This window comes from Grampus griseus (genome assembly GCF_964374135.1).
Source record: "Grampus griseus genome assembly, chromosome: 1".
Lineage (NCBI taxonomy): Eukaryota > Metazoa > Chordata > Mammalia > Artiodactyla > Delphinidae > Grampus > Grampus griseus.
Window position 1 is genome coordinate 154,469,813 of NC_139017.1, and position 20,375 is coordinate 154,490,187.

Here is a 20,375-nt window from a genome sequence, read left to right on the forward strand (position 1 = left end):
AACATCAATTTACAAACACCTTTAGGGATGCAAACCTCTTCTTCCCACAAAATGCCAAAATCCCAAGGCCACCTAGCCACTCCTAAATACAGGGTTTCTCACAAAATGCATCTTATTTCCAAAACATTTATAAGCAATGTAACTGCTCACCAATGACCCCTACCTCACATCACACAAAATAAACTCCAAGTGGACTTAAAAAAAAAAAAAAAAGCATATAAACAAACATTAAATGTGAAAAGCTTTAAAACATTTAGAAGGAAATATAGGAGAATATTTGTACAAATTCCGGGTAGAGGATTTGAAATAAGTTATAAGTATAAACCATAGACATAAAGATTGATAAATATGTCTATATGCTTTAGAAAATCAAAACAAAACCACATACTAGGAGAGTATACTTGCAGTACACATAAACAAAGGATTAAAATCCAGACTCTATATAAAGAACTTCTACAAATCAATAAAAAAGGCAAAAAACTCAATTATTCAGATAAAAAAAGATTAACTTATTAAATACTTATTGAACACTTACGTATGCCAGGCACTGTCCTTGTCACTAGAGGTACAACACTGACAAAAGGAGAAAGTCTCTCATCTTGTGGTTGGTGGAGCAAGACATACACTCAAGTAACTATATACCGTATGCCAAGTGATGATAAACGCTAAAAATAAAGTGGGCTAAGGGGATGATCAATTAAAAAAAGAAAAAACCTATATGGCTAATACATGCAAAGATTCATTTTCACTACTAATCAGAGAAATACAACTTAAAACTATAATAAAATATTTCATACTCACAAGAATGGCAAAAAATTTTAAAGTCTAACGACATCATGTGCCATTAAGATGTACAGCAACAGAAATGCATATATTGGGAGTATAAACTGGTATAATTCCTCTGGAGAATAATGTGACAGTTAAAGATGTGCACATCCCGTGAACCAGAAATTCCAGTTTTAGGTATAAACCCTAGAGAAATTATCTCAAGTCAGTAGAAAATATATACAAGAATATTCTTGGCAGCGCTCTCTGAGTACAAACAGGATACAGTACAAAATGGATAAATAAAAACTGGCACTTTCATACAATGAATACTATAAAACAGTGAAAATGAAGAACACACATACCATGAATGAATCCCACAAACAGAAGCCTGAGCAGAAAAAGAAGTTACAAAAAACAACTTCTTGGTTTCAAGAATCAAGAGCTAGGGACTTCCCTAGTAGTCCGGTGGTTAAGAATCTGCCTTCCAATGCAGAGGACAAGGGTTCAATCCCTGGTCAGGGAACTAGGATCCCACATGCTGTGGGAAACTAAGCCCCCGTGCCGCAGCTACAGAGCCCACACACTCAGGAGCCTGCACACCACAACTAAAGGGAAGCCCACAAGCCGCAATGAAAATCCGACGCAGCCAAAAATAAATAAATAAACATTAAAAAAAAAAAGCTACAAAAAAGCAACAACAAAAAAAGGAGAAAAACGCTAAAAAAAAAAGAAACAAGAACTTCTTGGTATCAGTTGGTATTGAACAATTTACATGAAGTTTTAAAAACACAAAAATAGTGTATTTTGTTTACAAAAGCATACATTTTTAATAGAAGTCTAGAAAAATGCATAAACACCAAGTTAGAAGAGAGGTTGGGGGAGAAGGGAAGAACAATTCTAGAAGACTTAGCTATGGTGGTAAAGCTTTATTTCTTAAATTTATTAAACCGATCTCTTAAATAGTCAATACATGGGCACCAGTTATACAGTATTATTCTTTGTACTTTCTACATGTCTTCAGATTGCATACTTTAAAACCATGAAAAAAATGCTGTACAATGCTGAACCTGTTGTTGTGCTCACTTTAGACTTCATTTCTCAGTCCCTCTCTAGAGGAAAAAAGGATTAATACAATTCTCTATAATAGTGACAGAAAAGTACAAGCATTCCCACGTACCTCATAAGCTTCTTGGCCACACACATTTAAACTTTTGCAAACAACTTCCAAAGATTGAAATAGAACTCATAAAGCAATGCTCTTAAGGTTAAATCAAAGAAACAACTCCATATTGAAGGACAAGCATATGAAAGTGTATGTGGAGGGGAATTCCCTGGCAGTCCACTGGTTAGGACTCTGCGCTTCCACTGCAGGGGGCACGGGTTCCATCCCTGGCTGGGGAACTAAGATTCCGCAAGTTGTGCAGCACAACCAAAAATAAAATAATTCTTTCTTAAAAAAAAAGAAAGAAAAAAAAAAGTGTATGTTGAATACAGGCAGAGTGATTAAGAGCAAGAATTTTGCAAATGTGACCGACATGGATTAGAATCCTGACTCCACTACTGTGCAGGCTTGAACAAGGTGTGTAATCTTACTACTAAGTTTCTCATATCAAAAAACAGATACAGGGCTTCCCTGGTGGCGCAGTGGTTGAGAGTCCGCCTGCCGATGCAGGGGACATGGGTTCGTGCCCCGGTGTGGGAAGATCCCACATGCCACGGAGCGGCTGGGCCCGTGAGCCATGGCCGCTGAGCCTGCACGGCAGGAGCCTGTGCTCCGCAACCGGAGAGGCCACAACAGTGAGAGGCCCGCGTACAGCAAAAAAAAAAAAACAAAACAGATACACTGATCTTATAAAATTACCATAGGAGTAAACGAATTAATGTATGTAAAGCACATAGCACACTGTATTCTAAAAGGGCAGTTTGAAAAATACGAAGTTGGAAGGGAAAGGGTAACAGTGGATAGGCTCAACAAGGAGAATTTTAGTTTCCCAAATTGTTTCAGTAGTGAATCAAGATTTTATACTTATATTAAGGCTTTTTTCCCCACTAACATGCTTACATAACCACCAAACAACAAATTAAATCCTTAAAGATACTTCCATTTCCAGAATCACCTTTTAAAAAACTGAGCTGATACTAAAATATCTGTCCAATGCAAAGCAGAGATCCGGCTAAATCCCTAGCATTTTGTTTAATTCCACATTGGGTCCAATTCAGGTGCTGCTACTCAGGGAGAAAAAAAAATGACGCCAAATGCTATATAACTTGTATCAAGAAATACAGTCAAGGGACTTCCCTGGCGGTCCAGTGCTTAAGACTACGCGCTCTCAATGCCAAGGGCACGGGTTTGATCCCTGATCAAGGAACTAAGATCCCACATGCCGCAAAAAACATAGTCAAGAAAAAGTTGTGAATATTTTCTACAGAAAACTAGATTATTCATGAGTTACTATATGAAAGGCTGAGTTTTGTACACATAATGCATCCAAAAAGTGTATCCAGGACTTAAAATTTTGATTTGAACAATGTTTTCCTACACAGTTAAAGGAGTAAAGGCAGGAGGATGAACAATACAGAAGACAAAGCCTGTATCCTTACAGCTCTGCAATGATATTTAATACAGAACAAGGAAACCAAAGATCCTCTCCTCAGAAAGCACCTCCTATTTCTTGTTCACAGCTCTAGGATAAGTTACCAGAATAAGATCAGGTGAGAAGGGAAAGGTTAAGATTCCAGATGGAATAACACATTGTTATAATATTATACATACATATTATATCTGGAACTTAAGTTACAGCTTATGTATACTTTTGACCAGCACATAAAATCTTTTTTTTTTTTTGCGGTACGCGGGCCTCTCATTGCTGTGGGCTCGCCTGCTGTGGAGCACAGGCTCCAGACGCGCAGGCTCAGCGGCCATGGCTCACAGGCCCAGCCGCTCCGCGCCATGTGGGATCTTCCCGGACCGGGGCACTAACCCATGTCCCCTGCATCGGCAGGCGGACTCTCGACCACTGCGCCACCAGGGAAGCCCTCAGCACATAAAATCTTAGTTTCCTAAAAATCCCAGCAATGCTAGGTGACAATTTCAAAATTAAACAGTTAACCTTTGATTTACATTCATGGCTCATGTATGAAAATAGCTCAACACGTTAATGGTCAGGGCAGGTATCAGATTTTATCAGGAAGCTGCTCTTTGGGCTAACCATGTTAAAATTTTTTTCATTAAGCTGCCTTCTCTCAAAGAGAAGATGTTTCAAAAATATTAAAAAATGATAATAAATGATATGAGAAAGCATTTGCAATAGTTAAATGACACTCTACGTATCATTCTTTCAATGAATTTTGGATCCACTGCTTCTAAACCAAGAGTCCAACAATTTGTTGAAGAGATGGTTCACTGTAGTGGGTAAACTCAAATGACATTCAAAACAATTACATTTGAGAATTTCTAGTGCTCAACTAACACTGTTCATTCAACTGTCAAAACAGCACAAGGGGGCTTCCCTGGTGGCGCAGTGGTTGAGAGTCCGCCTGCCGATGCAGGGGACACGGGTTCGTGCCCCGGTCCGGGAAGATCCCGCATGCCGCGGAGCGGCTGGGCCCGTGAGCCATGGCCGCTGAGCCTGCGCGTCTGGAGCCTGTGCTCCGCAATGGGAGAGGCCACAACAGTGAGAGGCCCGCGTAACAAAAAAAAAAAAAAAAGCTAGGCAGCGGAATTCCCTGGGGGTCCAGTGGTTAGGACTCTGCACTCTCACTGCTGAGGGCCCAGGTTCAATCCTTGGTCAGGGAACTAAAATCCCACAAGCCGTGCTGAGCGGCCAAAAAAAAAAAAGAAAAGCTAGGCAAATATTATTGATTCTGAAATACATCTTCCTGTCATTCTACTTGCAGCAAGGCGAATCAAAAAGCCTCTGCAGTCGGCTGGTAGATTCAAGTCCATTTATTCTTGAAGCGAAATTTAAATAATTTAACTCTGGATCTAATAAGCATGACAATAACAAAATGGGATGTTCTGTTATGTGAGGACTCTCATTTACTGGTCAATCCACTCCCTGGACCCTTACTCTGAGCAATATAGCAGTTGCTAAGAGTGGAAGTTTAGAGTCAGACCTAGGTTCAAATCTTATCTCTTCCTAAACTGATCTCTTATGCCTCAACTTTATCATTTGTAAAACAAGAAACTCTTCACTTACCCTGTAATATACAGGATTAAATGAGATAATGCATGTAAAGTGCTTAAATAAGCATTTACTTTGAAAAGAATCTCAATCTATAAAAGTTCTTTAATATTTAGTTCTTTAGTTCTTATTTAATATTTATTTAATATTTAACCTTATATCCAGGTTTGCTCAAGATAGTCAGTTTACACTTGCTGTCCCAGTGTATTAATAGCATCCCCTCTCTCAATAGCGTCCTGGTTCAAAAAGATAAATTATATGGTCACAATATTAATTTGATAAAAGTAAATCTAACTTGAGACAAACATCATTAAATCAGAGGAAAGGGAACTATTCCAGCTAAGAACTGGCACTCAAAATCTTTCTATCCAAGCACGTATAAATTAAAGAAATGATGGTAACATTTAGGTGTGTAAATTTTACCTCCCTGTCCTCCCCCAGAAAGGGACTCATAGGGCTTCCCTGGTGGCACAGTGGTTGAGAGTCCGCCTGCCGATGCAGGGGACACGGGTTCGTGCCCCGGTCTGGGAGGATCCCACATGCCGCGGAGCGGCGGCGCCCGTGAGCCATGGCCGCTGAGCCTGCGCGTCCAGAGCCTGTGCTTCGCAACGGGAGAGGCCACACCAGTGAGAGGCCCGCGTAACAAAAAAAAAAAAAAAGGAGACTCATAAGAGTTCAATCATAAATATTGAACTCTAGCTAATGATATGCATGTTGAAGCATTTAAATATAAAATGTACTGATTTCTGCAACTTACTTTAAAATGCTTCAAAAAAAATAAGGAAATGGGCAAAGGACTTGAACAAATATTTCTCAAAAGAAGATATACAAATGGTCCACAGCATATGAAAAGAGGACATCACTAATCAATAGGGAAATGCTAACCAAAGCTACCCCACACCCATTAGAATGGTTACTATTTAAAAAAAAAAAAAGAAAAGAGGAAGGAAGGAGGGAGGAAGGAAGGAGGGAAGGAGGGAAGGAGGGAGGGAGGGAGGGAGGGAGGGAGGGAGGGAGGAAATGCTGGTGAGGATGTGGAAGAATTGGCGCTGTAGTTGGGAATGTAAACGGTGTAACCACTGTGGAAAACAGCAGAGAATGGCAGTTCCTCAAAAAACTAAACATAGAATTACCATATGATCCAGCAATTCAACTTCTGGGTATATACTCAAAAGGACTGAAAGCGAGGTCTTGAAGAGATATTTGTACACCTAGGTTCACAGCAGCATTATTCACAATAGCTAAAACATGGAAAAAACCCAAGTGTCTGACTGATGGATAAATGGATAAGCAAAATGTGGTACATACCTACATACAATGGAATATTATGAAGGGAAATTCTGACATATTACAACATGAATAAACCTTGAGGACATTATGCTAACTGAAGTGAGCTAGTCACAAAAAGACAAATGCTCTTTGATTCCCCTTATATGAGGTACTTAGAGCAGTCTAAACCTTAGAGACAAAATAGAATGATGGTTGTCAGAGGCTGGGGATGGAAGGGAGAATGGGGACTGACTATTCAATGGGGTATAGAGTACCGATTTTGCAAGATGAAACATTCTGCAGATGAACAGTGATGATGGCTGCACAACAGTGAATGTACTTAATACCACTGAACTGCACGCTTAAAAATTATCATGGTAAATTTTATGTTCTGTGTATTTAGCCACAACAAAAAAACCTGGAAAAAAAATACGGTGGAGTGATGAGTATAAAGATATGTGATTAAAAAAAAAAAAGATATGTGATAAAGTAAACATAGAAAAATGCTAACAAATGTAGAATCTAAGTGGCGGGCGTATGGGTACTCACTGTACAATTCTTTCAACTTTTCTGCATGCTTGAAATCTTTCATAATAAAACACTGGACGAAAAAAAAAAAATCAAAGAAATTTTCATCCCTACGAAAAACACTTGATGCAGAGCAACTAACCTACCCAGTATAAGAGAAACATGAGCCTAAAGGGATGAGAGAATGTAAAAGCCAACTTACACTAAATCTTCTAAAAGTTCATTTCAGCCACATTCAATGGGATCATCACAACTGTAATAACACTAACACAGTGGGAATATATTTGCCTATCCTAGCCCCAAAGTAACAAATTAAGATTTAGCTCATCCAACATAAATAACCAATATTCTGAAGGCAATATTTGAAGCCCCCATTTAAGCAATAAATCCATCCACTTCTAAAAAATAACTAACCTGGACAGAAATTAAATCCTAAAAGAATATCAATCAGTAAAGATCTGTATACCACGTTATTTTCATTTTAGTAAATGCCTAGCACTTAGCAGACATTTAGTAAGTATTTAATGCCCTCTTTCCCCCAAAAAAGAAAAGCCATACAACATCAAAAACAATCCATGCATGAATCTCAATTCCAGTTCCTGCTCAGTTGTTTTTAAAGTGATGAACAGAAACTCTAATAGGTTAAAAAAAATTCTAATCCAGAACTAAGAGGTTTAGCAAAATTGTCCCCATGTTTTCCCCTTTGGCCACAGAGGTAGCATTCTCTCTGCATTCTGAACAAACCCATTGTGGGCTAAGTGGTAAAGAGAGTTTAAATATTATGAAAATGGTGATGCATAAATGATGGCCAAAGCAAAGTCCAAAATTCTTTTGTAAACTCTAAGGGGAAAAAACTGCAACTACTCTGAGGCTCCACCTATCATATGCAGAAGCAATGCTGACAAAAACATGAAAAGACAATCTAGATCCACGCTAACAGAACTTTCTGAGATGAGGAAAATGTTCCATATCTATGCTCCTCAAAATGGCAGCCACCATTCACATGTTGCTGCTATTGCCCACCTGAAATATGGCTAGTGTGAAAACTATACTAAGTATACTAAATAAGTATACTAAGTATTTAATTTTAATTAACTCAAAGTAAGCTAGCCACATTTGGCTAGTGGCTGCCAAAATGAACCGTGCAGATCTAGACCACAGACCACATATTTAAGGTAATTTTTCTCCAACAGAATCTAAAGCTCAGTACACGCTTAATAAACACTAAGGAGGAAATGGAGAGTCAGAAAGGTTTTTGAACAGAACAAAAGCATCAGTTCTGGGCATTTTTCTACACATTGTATTATGTCAACAAATATGGTGCTTCCATCTACTTCTCTTTTCTACCTAGCATTCCACTGTACACACATGCTATAACATAAGCAGTTCCCTAGTGTTGTACATTTAGGTTGTCTTTAATTTTTCACTTAATGTAACACTGTAATGATTATCCTTATCTTTAAGGACCTGTGCAATTATTTCCTTATGGTATATTCCTAAAAGCACAGGTACATTGTGTTGTTCTCTGGAACAGCTACAGCACCTTATATTGCTACCAGGAGTACCTGAGAATGTCCATTTCCCCACACCCTCACCAACAATAACCGTTATATTGTTTTTTTTTATCATGATGGAGATCTGAGGGAAAAAATGGTATTTCATTTTTTATTTAATCTGTATCTCTAGTTTTCACGTGATTTATTTTGTCAAGTTAACGTAATTTTCAAAAAGGTTAGCCAACTGTTCCAGAGCTGTTTATTGAATAATTAAGTCATCCTTCCCTCACAATCTTGAACACCAACTTAATCATGTACTCAGCACTTTCCATATGCTATCAGTTGAGGGCTCTGGGTGTTTCTCACTGTCCTTTCAGATTTAATGCCATATAACTACTTCCCTTTCCCAAGTAGCTAACAAGCAATCCATCTTCCATATATAATAAAATTAATTTGTTGAATCCCTACTATTAACCCTGGCACTGGGCTAACCATCTAGCCATCACAATAACCCTTGTTGGAGGTAGATAAGAGATTTCCATCTCCATCTGAAATTGAACAGATACACTGAAGGGTTAAGCAACTTGCCCCAAGGTCCCAGTTTAATTAAAAACAACAACAAAAAACTTCTGATAAGAAATGACTTCCATTTCTCATCTCATTCCAAGGTCTCTAGGTACCACAGATCATATAACTCCATGACCATGCCCTATTAAATGAACACTACAGCTGAAAATATTCTGCTAAAAGTGGAACAGAAAATATCCCCTACCAAACCCCAAAGTATAAAATATCAATGCAGCACCTCAGACTGAAATGGGGGTGGGCTATTCAGAGCCTGGCCAGCTTAGCCTCCTTCCCTCATAACGCCTGAGGCACCTCCTCACTCCAGAGTATTTTAAAACCTCCTGTCCCACCTACACTTGGCTAAACTTACCAAAAATTCAAGGAAAACAATCATTACCACAGCCTACCTACAGAGTTACCTCAGTTTTTTTGTTTTTGTTTTTGTTTTTGTTTTTTGGTACGAGGGCCTCTCACTGTTGTGGCCTCTCCCGTTGCGGAGAACAGGCTCTGGACGCGCAGGCTCAGCGGCCATGGCTCACGGGCCCAGCCGCTCCGCGGCATGTGGGATCTTCCCGGACCGGGGCACGAACCCGTGTCCCCTGCATCGGCAAGCGGACTCTCAACCACTGCGCCACCAGGGAAGCCCGCATTACCTCAGTTTTACAGAACAGCCTTTAGAGAATGAGTTCTGAATACAAATTTTTATAAATTATTATAACTCATATATAATAGATGTACACATTTTAAAGATACAGTTCAGTGAGTTTTGACAAAATATACTATGTAAACACCACCCAACCCAACAATAGAATACTTTTATCGCTCCAGCAAGTACGCTCTTGCCCCTTGCCCCTTGGCAATCTCCTCACCAACTGCCATACAAATTATTTTCAACAGAATCTGAGTAAGCTAGAACTCGATAGTGGGAGCACTTCCAGAGACTGTCACCCAGTCAGCCATCTATTTATTCCCATATTAATTCATCCTTTCTCTCAATATTTACTAAGCCTCTTCTTTTTAACAGAGAATGTCCTAGGTGTGGGGATTCAGCAGTGAATCAAACAAATCCCTGCTTCACTCTCTAAAAAGGTGAAGACACAACAGATGAAAATAAATAATGTAATATCCCATAGTAATAACACGGCGTTGGGGAGGAGTATTGGTTAACGATCAGAGTACCATTATAGATAAGGTCATCAAGAAAAGCCTCTCTCAGAACACTTTCCAATGTGATACATGCATACAAAGGGACATCAAAACTGTCAGAGTGAGACTTCCCTGGAGGTCCAGCGCTTAGGACTCCGTGCTTCCACTGCAGGGGGTGCGGGGTTTGATCCCTGGTCTCCCTGGTCGGGGAAACTAAGATCCCACATCCCGCATGCTGTGCGGCCAAAAAAAAGGCTTTGTAAAGGATAACTTTATAACACCTGAAACAAGAATTTTTTTTACATTAAAAAATTCACCCAATTCTTTTTCTTTATTGGGCAACCCACTCTGGCGCCTGACCAACTTCCTCAATCTCCTTCATTTTTAAAGTTTTTTCTGATAGCCCATAATCTGGTAGCCAAAGGTTTTAGTCAAGACTCTAGGACACATAGGACACATCCTTTAGATACAACGGGATCATTTTCCGGGAAGCCCTGATACAATGGAGAGTCCTGGAGTGAAGAAATCTCTACAGTAACTTCAGAAAGCAGTCTCACCTCTATGACTCCTCTATCAATCCTTTCTGTAGGGACTTCCCTGGTGGTCCAGTGGCTAAGACTCAGACTCCATGCTCCCAATGCAGGGGGTCCGGGTTCAATCCCTATTCAGGGAACTAGATCCCACATGCCTCTACTAAGAGTTCGCATGCCGCAATGAAGATCCTGCACGCCGCAACTAAGACCCAGCGCAGCCAAATACTTTTTTTTTTAAATCCTTTATGTATCCTGACCTTTTAATTAAAATAGACAAAAATAAAATTGAGTTATGAACCTCTCCAAAACACACACAGGATTTCTGAAAGCAAAGCGATCGACTTCACAAATGCATACATTAAACACACACACACACACACTTTTGCCTCAGGACAGGCGCCAAAAGTCTTCTAATTAGACATTCAGCAACTTCTCTTTGCTTGGCCTTCTATCTTCTGAAACAAGCCAAGCTGTGCAGTTACTGCATTCCAGATGCTGAAAAGCAAATCAGGCAGAACAAAAATGAGGACAGTGCACACGTGCCAGCTAAAAAGGCATGGTCAGGGGTCAGATCAATGCCTTTTGCTTTCTAAAAGCCCTTGGGTTTCTTCAGTTTGGAAAGAAAATAATTCAATGTTTTGGGGCCCCCTCCCCACTGCACTGCTCCATCTCCCTCTTCTGAAGTTATCTAAAATTTCCTTTTTTTTTTAAAGAAGAAACAAAGGAAACAAATAAAGCACCAAAGCAGAAAAAATATTTTTTAGTGGCGATATAAGGACATGCCCAACTATAAAAGACTGCTGCTGCAAGCAGAAACACAGGTCCATGGCTGCCAGATCTGATTTTTCAAAGCAGCCTGAATCCACATTTTTACATGAAATCTCCCTGTTTTTCAATGTTGACAACTAATTCAAATTTACAACACTGTGTGAGCCAAACAAAACACATCTGTCGACTGGATTTAGTCCATGAGCCTTCAGTCTTCAACATCTGCCATAAAAAGAAAAATACATGGTTCTTTCAGTGGTAGAGCTCTAACTGTGTGGAAAAAAGCACACCCTATGCTTCCAGTAACACACTATCATCTGAAAAACACACTACAAAATATATAAACATACATATGAAACCCCTGTTAGAAGGAAAGCAAGAAGAAAACAATCTCACTCTTCACACACTAAGGCGCTCCATTTCTACCACTAAAATAGAAACTATAAACAAAAGCCAATGGAAGAAAACAGTAGGAATGAATATGGATTTTCGTGAAACTGAGCTCACTAATGTTCAGCTTCCTCAGTATGTGCATCGGCCCATAACTCCTAGAGAAAAAGAAACTAAAAGGTGACTTTTCTATGGCACAGCATTTAACTCTGATTTAAAACAAACAAAAAACGAGTTCCCTAAAGAAAGGCAACCTTGGGCTTCCTTGGTGGCGCAGCGGTTGAGAATCCGCCTGCCAATGCAGGGGACACGGGTTCGAGCCCTGGTCCGGGAAGATCCCACATGCAGTGGAGCAACTAAGCCTGTGTGCCACAACTAATGAGCCTGTGCTCTAGAGCCCATGAGCCACAACTACCAAGCCCGCTTGCCACAACTACTGAAGCCCTTGCGCCTAGAGCCCACGCTCCACAACAGAAGGCACTGCAATGAGAAACCCACACGCTGCAACACAAAGTAGCCCCCACTCGCCACAACTAGAGAAAGCCTGCACGCAGCAATGAAGACCCAATGCAGCCAAAACTAAATAAATACAATAAATTTTATTTTTTAAAAAAAAGGCAATCTTTTAGAAAGGGTACCCATGACTCTTAACTCTCCTGGTAAGCCATGGGCTTTTTTAACCCTTTTTTTTTAACCCTTTTTTATGGGTTATAAACCTGCACAAAGAGCCCACGTGCAGCAACTAAGACCTGGTGCAGCCAAAAAAAAAACAAACAAAACAAAACCTGAATTACAAACTCTATAGAGCACTGGTTCTTAAATTTTGAGACTCTAATGAATGATGGAAGGTAATGACTCCTTGAGAAAATGCACTTCCCTCACAAAACGTTTAGAGTTCATGAGCTCCCTGTAGTCCATGGACCGTACTAAGAACGTCTTGCTCTAGAGAATATTGAAACTACCTAATCTCAAAACCCTCTGCTTCTTCCCACCAACGCATCTCCACTCCATCTCTCTACTTCAGGCAACTATCATCTCCAGGCTATAACAGTACAACAGCCTCTTAACTGGTAGCCCCACAATCCATTTTCTACACCCCTGGCAAAAACGATTTTAAAATGTGTATCTGGGGACTTCCCCGGTGGCGTAGTCGCAGTGGTTAAGAACCCACCTGCCAACGCAGGGGACACGGGTTCGAGCCCTGGTCTGGGAAGATCCCACATGCCACAGATCAACTAAGCCCATGCGCCACAACTACTGAGGCTGCGCTCTAGAGCCCGCAAGCCACACCTACTGAGCCGGTGTGCCACAACTACTGAAGCCCGCATGCCTAGAGCCAGTGCTCCACAACAAGAGAAGCCACTGCAATGAGAAGCCCGCGCACCACAACGAAGAGTAGCCCCCGCTCGCCGCAACTAGAGAAAGCCTGCACGCAGCAATAAAGACCCAAAGCAGCTAAAAATAAAAAATAAATTAATAAAAAAAACCTGTACTAATTATGCTATTAAACTAATATGCTAAAGAACTACTACTACTACTGCTGCTATGACTACTATTAACACCACCACCGCTACAATTGGACTGTACCTAATCTGCAGGCTAAAAACACCAGTCTCCAAAACCGGACATCTTTCACTAGTGCTAAGAGATGTAAAAAGCAGAGATGGAATTGTATTGAACGTAAAGGCTTTTAGTTAGACAGTTCCTAACAGAAACTTCAATCAACTCTTCTACAAAATACAATCAAGCTTAAATAGCTGCAGAAAAAAACTGCTTTTGATATTGCTAAAGCATGTATACTAATTCACAAAACTAATTTCCCAGTAGGGAACAAACTAAGCCCAGTTTGTTCCACAAGTTCTTCGTGGCAGCAGCCAGCTTTGGCTGTTTAACAGGCTGGATACACACATCGGTCTGTCTAGATAACAGAAAAAACTACAACAAACCGTATTGCCACAAACAAGAAAAGAGAGGGCCATCCGAAAGGGAAAGAAAAAGATGGTGTGATACGTGCCTTTCCAGTCTGGGCCTACAACCTATAAATTCTAAAAGTGACGATAATGATACTAGTGCTTAATACCTGGCAGGTAATGAGCTAAGTGGTTTTCAATTTACCTCATTTAACCTTCATAGTTACGCTATAAAATAACCAGTGTTGCCGCTATTTTGCAGATAAGGAAACTGAAGGACCTGGAAGTGAAGCTCCTCGACCTGAAACCAAAAGCTAGCAGAGCCAAAACTTGAACCCAGGCAGCTGGCTCCAGGATCCTTCCGTTACGCTGCCACCAGAAGCTTCATCGGCTCTCTCCCGCCAGGCCCTACCACGCTCTCAGAGGCTTTTCCTTCAATCCAATGAACAACCTCCTCGTAAATACTCAACTACCACTGATGGCTCCAACTGCTGGGCAGCAGCGCTACTCGCCAGTTTCTGCCGCCATACTCCATCCCTATGACTTAGAAAGGCAAAGAGGATAACTGATAAAAGTTGCTTGGGTGCTAAGGGAGATGAAGGAAATTACCTTATTCAGGCAGAACACACGCCAATTACCACTGGAACACAAGTCGGCCTCACCTCCAGCGCAAGAGAAATGAAAGTGGGCGCACCAATGTTCCCGTGGGTGATAAATTTGGACTATGCCTCCTCTGGCCACAAGGCAGAAAAGAACGGAAGAGGCACCAACATTTACTGAGTGTCAGCCACATGCGCCCTAGAAGAAGACAGATCCAGGCCAATGGAGATTAGGCTGGGGGGAAGGGCACTCAAGAGTTCCGGGAAAAAGAGAAATCCAAATAATAGGATTCAGGATTCACCCGACTAAGGGGGGGAGATAGAGGAGGTGGAGGCCCCTCCCTGGCAGCTTGCAAGCAAGAAAAAGAAGCACAGGGGGTGCTCCGGAGGAAACGCGGCCCTGAGAGTCGGGAGCTAGGCCGGAGCGAGGGGAAGCCCTGAAGGGCGGGGAGGGGGAGGAGCCGGAGCGAGCAGGGCCCGCTCAGAAGAAGCCGAGGAGCAGGCGAGGGGGAGCAGCTCCGCGCCAGGCCTGCCGGGCACCGTGAGCCAGCGGCCGCGGAGAAAAGATAAAAGACGAAACGACTGGAGCAGACTGAGCTGCCCTAATTCCCATCAAGGGCCCTCACTCACCTGGGCCCACCTCAGCGACGGCAGCAGCAACCTCGCAACGGCACAACCGGCCCGAAGCTACCCCCCGCCCGACAGCGCGCCCCGCGTCCCAGCTCTCCGAAGACGTCTGCTGCGGCGTCGCCCCGCGGCCTCCTGGGAAATGTAGTCCTAGGTCCCGCCTTCCTGGCAAGCTTGACGGTCTATAGAACTACGTTTCCCACAAGGCAAGGCGAGTGCCGGGCCCGCCGCTTTGCGTCACGCGCCAGGTTGTCGGCAGTCACGTGGGCTGCTCCGTTCCATCCCCTCCCCCCGCCTGGGTGGCCTGGGGAAGAAGGAGGGAGGTGGACGGAAGGGGCGGGGGCGTTGCTGACGCCAAGGCCCCCACCATTTTGGAAGCAGCCTGGAGCAAGGGCCTGAGCCCCACCCACTCGCGGCCTCCCTTCGTAGTCGGAAAGTCTCTGAGCTGGGAATCTGCTAGCCTGGCTTTCGGGTTCTGTCCTGCCACTTCTCGCTTCGTGACCTTGAGCAAATCTCCCCTCTCTGAGCCTCAGCTTCCTCCCCTATGAAATGAGACTCTTAATTTCTACCCCACAGAGTTGTTGCGGGACTCCGACAAAGTATGGCATACAAAAGCAGCTACTACCCTGAAAGCGCGACTCAAAATGAATTTGTTTTTATTGTGACAGTGTGCTCCTATGGAGACCCAGAAGCCCGGGTGTGCAAAGCTCTCCACTCTCATCTCCCGCCACCGCTGCCCCCCACTTCCAACGACAATGGGAGCACATAAAGAGGTTTTAAAGAGTGTGGTCCTGTAAAGCTTATTAAAGTGGATGCCCTCACCTATAGAATGAGAAATTTCCCGGAAGGTATAGCCTTGGAATCTGCATTATAAACAGACTTCTCCAGCGATTCTTAACGCACATAGAAGTTTGACAACCACGGCATTTATCAAGTTTTTTGCACAGGCTGGTTTGCGCTAGAATTCCTACCCTACTGAACGCCAACCTTTAAGACTGAGCTGCACTGTCACCTCTTCTGTGAAGCCTTCCAAGTTTACGAGCTCCTCCTCATCTCTGTCCTCCCACAGTACCTTTCCATCTTATAATTATCAAGAACTGTGTTTGTCTTCTCCACCAGACTGTGAGCTCTTTAGAACAAAGATCAGTTTTGATGGATTTCTGCATCTCCAGGGCAATGTAAACAAAGTAAAAGTGAAAAAAATATTGAATATTCTTCCTGCGAGAAAAACTCACTAGGCTCAACTCAAATGTCACATGGTGCCACATCAGCTCTCACCCTTACTGGCCTCAGCAGCATTCCTTCCACACTGTTTTCTTTCTTTGAGTATTTCCTGTAGGCTGCATGCTGTGTAGTGCTTCTTGAAAGGTTCTGTTTCAATTTCATTTTCAATTCACAGATTTTCTGAGTGTCTACTATAGGCTATGCCTAGTGCAAGGTACTAGGAACACGGTGGTAAACTAGGTAGATACAAAAATACATAGTCATTACTCTTTATTTCCAAAACACCTCTGTGTTCGATCTCTTACCTTTCTCCTACCTCTGCCCCTTCCCTAGCCCATAAACTTACCCCATAGTTCCAGCCTCCTCTCTCTCTTCTCATTCAACCTCTCTCCCTGAGTGACCTCTCTCCTTAAGTGATTGGCACACTCAGGTAGCTTTTACAGCTCTTCTGTGAATTTTACTCCCTTATCTATGTCTTAGCATCAACTCAGTTCCAGATGTTTGTCACCATACCCTGATTTCCCACTGGTATCTCAAACCGAACCTGCGGAAAACTGAACTCTTTTCTCCAATAAGTATTACCTAGTTAATTGTTCATACGTCTGTATTCTCCACTAAGCTTGGAGTGCCTCTCAAGGAAAAGAACACCTTATCACTCCATTCATTTATTGAGCACCTACTATGGTCCAGGCCCTGTGTTAGAAGCTCAGGAGGAAAATAGTAAACAAAATAAATGTGGTCCCTGTCTTCCACAGAGCTTAATTCTAACTGGAGAGACAACATTAAGGAGTCTATCACATGCATAATTAATTACTACTGTGATAAGGGCAACACAGGAGATTATATGAGACATATATATATAAAACAACACAGAATAAGGGTTGGCAAACTGTGGTCTACGGGCCAATTCTAGCCCGCCTCCAGTTTTTTTATGGCCAGAAGCTAAGAATTGTTTTTTCTTTTTTCTATTTTTTTTTCTTTTTTTTGCTGTACGCAGGCCTCTCACTGCTGTGGCCTCTCCCGTTGCAGAGCACAGGCCCCGGACGTGCAGGCTCAGCGGCCATGGCTCACGGGCCCAGCCACTCTGTGGCATGTGGGATCTTCCCGGACCGGGGCACAAACCCGTGTCCCCTGCATCAGCAGGCGGACTTTCAACCACTGCACCACCAGGAAAGCCCTGTTTTTTCATTTTTAAATGGTTGACAAAAATCAAAAGAATACTAATATTTCATGACACATGAGAAGTATATATGAAATTCAAAATTCAGCATCCATAAATTTGTTTATGTATTTTCGATGGCTGCTATGACCCTGAGTTGAATAGTTGCGATGCTCTATGACCTGCAAAACCTGAAGTATTTATTATGTGCCCCTTATAGAAAACGTTTGCTGATTCTTGACAGAGAATCCTGAGGTCCTGACCTAGACTTCAAGGTCAGAGGAGGCTTCCCTGAGGAACTGACTGATAAACTTACAGTTAACTAGGTTGAGAATTGGGGAAGAGCATTCATTCCAGACAGAAGAAACAACACACGGGTAAGCCCTGTGGCCTGAAGGAATTTGGCACATCCTAAATATTGTTAGGCCTACTATTGACTCTGGAGTGTAACAGGAACTAAAGCACGGTGAGCTTAGTGAGGTCAGATCCTGCTGGGTTGGGTAGCCCAGGTTGAGGATATTGGATTTTACTCTCAGAGCAATGGGAAGCCATTGAAAGGTGTATAAGCAGGGGAGGGATTCAGATTTCCTTTTTTAAAGGATTAAATAGGGGAACTTCCCTGGCGATCCAGTGGTTAAGACTCCGTGCTTCCACTGCAGGGGGCACGGGTTCAATCCCTGGTCAGGGAACTACAATACTGCATGCTGCACAGCATGGCCAAAAAAAAAAAAAAAAAAAAAGGATTAAATAAATTTCCTAAACAATTAAATGAAATTCCTATTTTAAAGGATTATTCAGTGTGAGAATGGATTAGGGCAAACTAGAATGAAAGTGGGAGACCAATTTAGGAGGTATATCACAATAGTTCAAATGAGAAGACACAGTGGTTTGATCTAGTGTGTTTTCAGTGGGGACGAAAAAAGTAAGCAGTTTCAAAAGATACTTAGGGGGACTTCCCTGGTGGCGCAGTGGTTAAGAATCCACCTGCCAATGCAGGGGACGTGGATTCGAGCCCTGGTCCGGGAGGATCCCACACGCCGCAGAGCAACTATGCCCGTGCACCACAACTACTGAGCCTGTGCTCTAGAGGCCGCGAGCCACAACTACTGCAGCCCCTGCACCACAACAAGAGAAGCCACCACAATGAGAAGCCCACACACCGCAACAAAGAGTAGCCCCCGCTTGCCCCAACTAGAGAAAGCCCGCACGCAGCAACAAAGACCCAAAAAACACAGCCAAAACAATATTTTTTTTAAAAAAAAGAAAGAAAGATACTTACGAGATCAAATCTACTGGTCTTGGTGATTGGATGAAAGAGGGAGAGAAGGAGTCAAGGTTGACCCCTAGGTTTCTGGCATGAGCAGCTGTGTGGATGGATGTGCTATTACTGCCTCCCTACCCCACTCTTCTTGTACAAGTCTCCCCACACTCATCACGATGTATTGAAATCATCCGTTACATGCCTGTGTCTCCCACAGACAGCCATCTCCTGGAAGGCAACAATGAGCTTGTTCTTTGTCTTCCTAGGGCCTGGCAGTGAGCTAGGCATAGAGTTGGCAGCAGTAAATGTGTATGAACTTTTCTTCAGTTCTTACTTCTGTTTCTTACAGGAGCTCTCTATCCTTCTGACTGCTCAGGTTCAAAATCTCAGCGGAATCCTGGCTTCCTCTTTCTACCTCATCTACCATATGGCATCAGTCACAAGGTCCCATGTATTCTGTCCCCAGAACATCTGGTGAATCTCCTAGTACCCTGTTTCAGGCCTTCACATGTCTTAACACGGGCAAAGTGATTAGAACAGGGCCTGGGCCAGAGTCAAGGGTATATAAGTGTTGGCAATGATTAAGGACTCTTCCTCAGTCTCCCTGCCTCCTGCTTCTTTCCATTCAGGCCATCTTTCAGAAGGTAGTCCGAGTGCTATCTCTCAAGTACAACTCTGATCTGAAGCCCTGGCTCCAGTGCTCTCAAGACCAAATCCTAAATCCTAAGTGTGGCCGACAAGGTCCCATGTGGCCTAACCTCTGATTATCTTCCCAGCTTCACCTTCACCTTCAAAGGCATTCCATTGCCACTGGGATGAAGGGCAAGCTCAAGGCCTTCCAGCATCTAGACTCAATGTCCTCACCAGCCTCAGCTCTTTCATACGCAATGCTCCAGTTGTGTGTACTTGTCTTGACCATACTCTGGGTTTCCTGCCTCCTCGTGCCAGCTCATGCCCTTCCTCCCCAATGGCCCCATCTATCAAAGGCTTATCTTGTCAGTTCAGGGTCCCCCTCCATCAGGAGTACCCCAACATCTACTCTGTATTTGTCAGATCCTACCTTATATTGTGGTTTCTGCACATCTCATGCCTCCACCACCTGGGAGCAGATGGATCGGCCATCTGTTGCTGTGCCTACTCAGCATCTTTCCAATCCTCCTCCTCTGGTAACAACACTCTGATAATCCTTTGAGATGACTTCATTCCCCCACTCTGGCTGATGAGCACATTTCATTCCTTTGGCCACAGTTATTGGTAGGTGGCTCAAACCAGGCTACAAGAGAGAGTGAACATCAGCCTGAGACCTATGCTGGAACACTGAGAAAAGAGCCCTCTCTTTCTTCTAGGGTTGCTAAACTAGAGGACTAGCAACCTGGACTTTTTTTTTTTTGGCTGTGTTGGGTCTTCATTGCTGCATGCAGGCTTTCTCTAGTTGCAGAGAACGGGGGCTAGTCTTCGTTGCGGTGCGCAGACTTCTCGTTGCTGTGGCTTCTCTTGTTGTTGAGCACGGGCTCTAGGCGCACGGACTTCAGTAGTTGTGGCACGTGGGCTCAGTAGTTGTGGCTCACGGGCTCTAGAGTGCAGGCTCAGTAGTTGTGGCACATGGGCTTAGTTGCTCCACGGCATGTGGGATCTTCCTGGACCAGGGATCGAACCTGTGTCCCCTGCACTGGCAGGCGGATTCTTAACCACTGCACCACCAGGGAAGTCCCCAACCTGGACTTGTTAATGGTCATCTTTGCCATTATTTGGAGAGAGCCTTCTTGAGAACAAAGCCAACAGAGTTGGAAAGCAGAGCCATGAGTTGAGAAAGACAAATTCTCAGCTATACCAATTTGAGTCCTTGGATTCGGCCATGCCTGAAATTAGTAGCACCTTGACTTTTCCATGCATGAGCCAATAAATGTGTTCATTTGAAATGAGTATCTGTCACTTCTGTGCTGGAG

The 20,375-nt window shown here is 43.0% G+C and overlaps 1 protein-coding gene across 1 annotated transcript in view; it reads right to left on the reverse strand.

Moving 5' to 3' along the window:
* The window catches only part of THRAP3 (thyroid hormone receptor associated protein 3), a 77,109-nt gene extending 62,221 nt beyond the window's left edge, over positions 1 to 14,888 (reverse strand). The window contains exon 1 of the mRNA XM_082654806.1: positions 14,789 to 14,888. The gene's annotated coding sequence lies outside the window, so the exon portion shown is untranslated. The remainder of the gene's footprint in view (positions 1 to 14,788) is intronic.
* Positions 14,889 to 20,375: the final 5,487 nt, after the last annotated feature.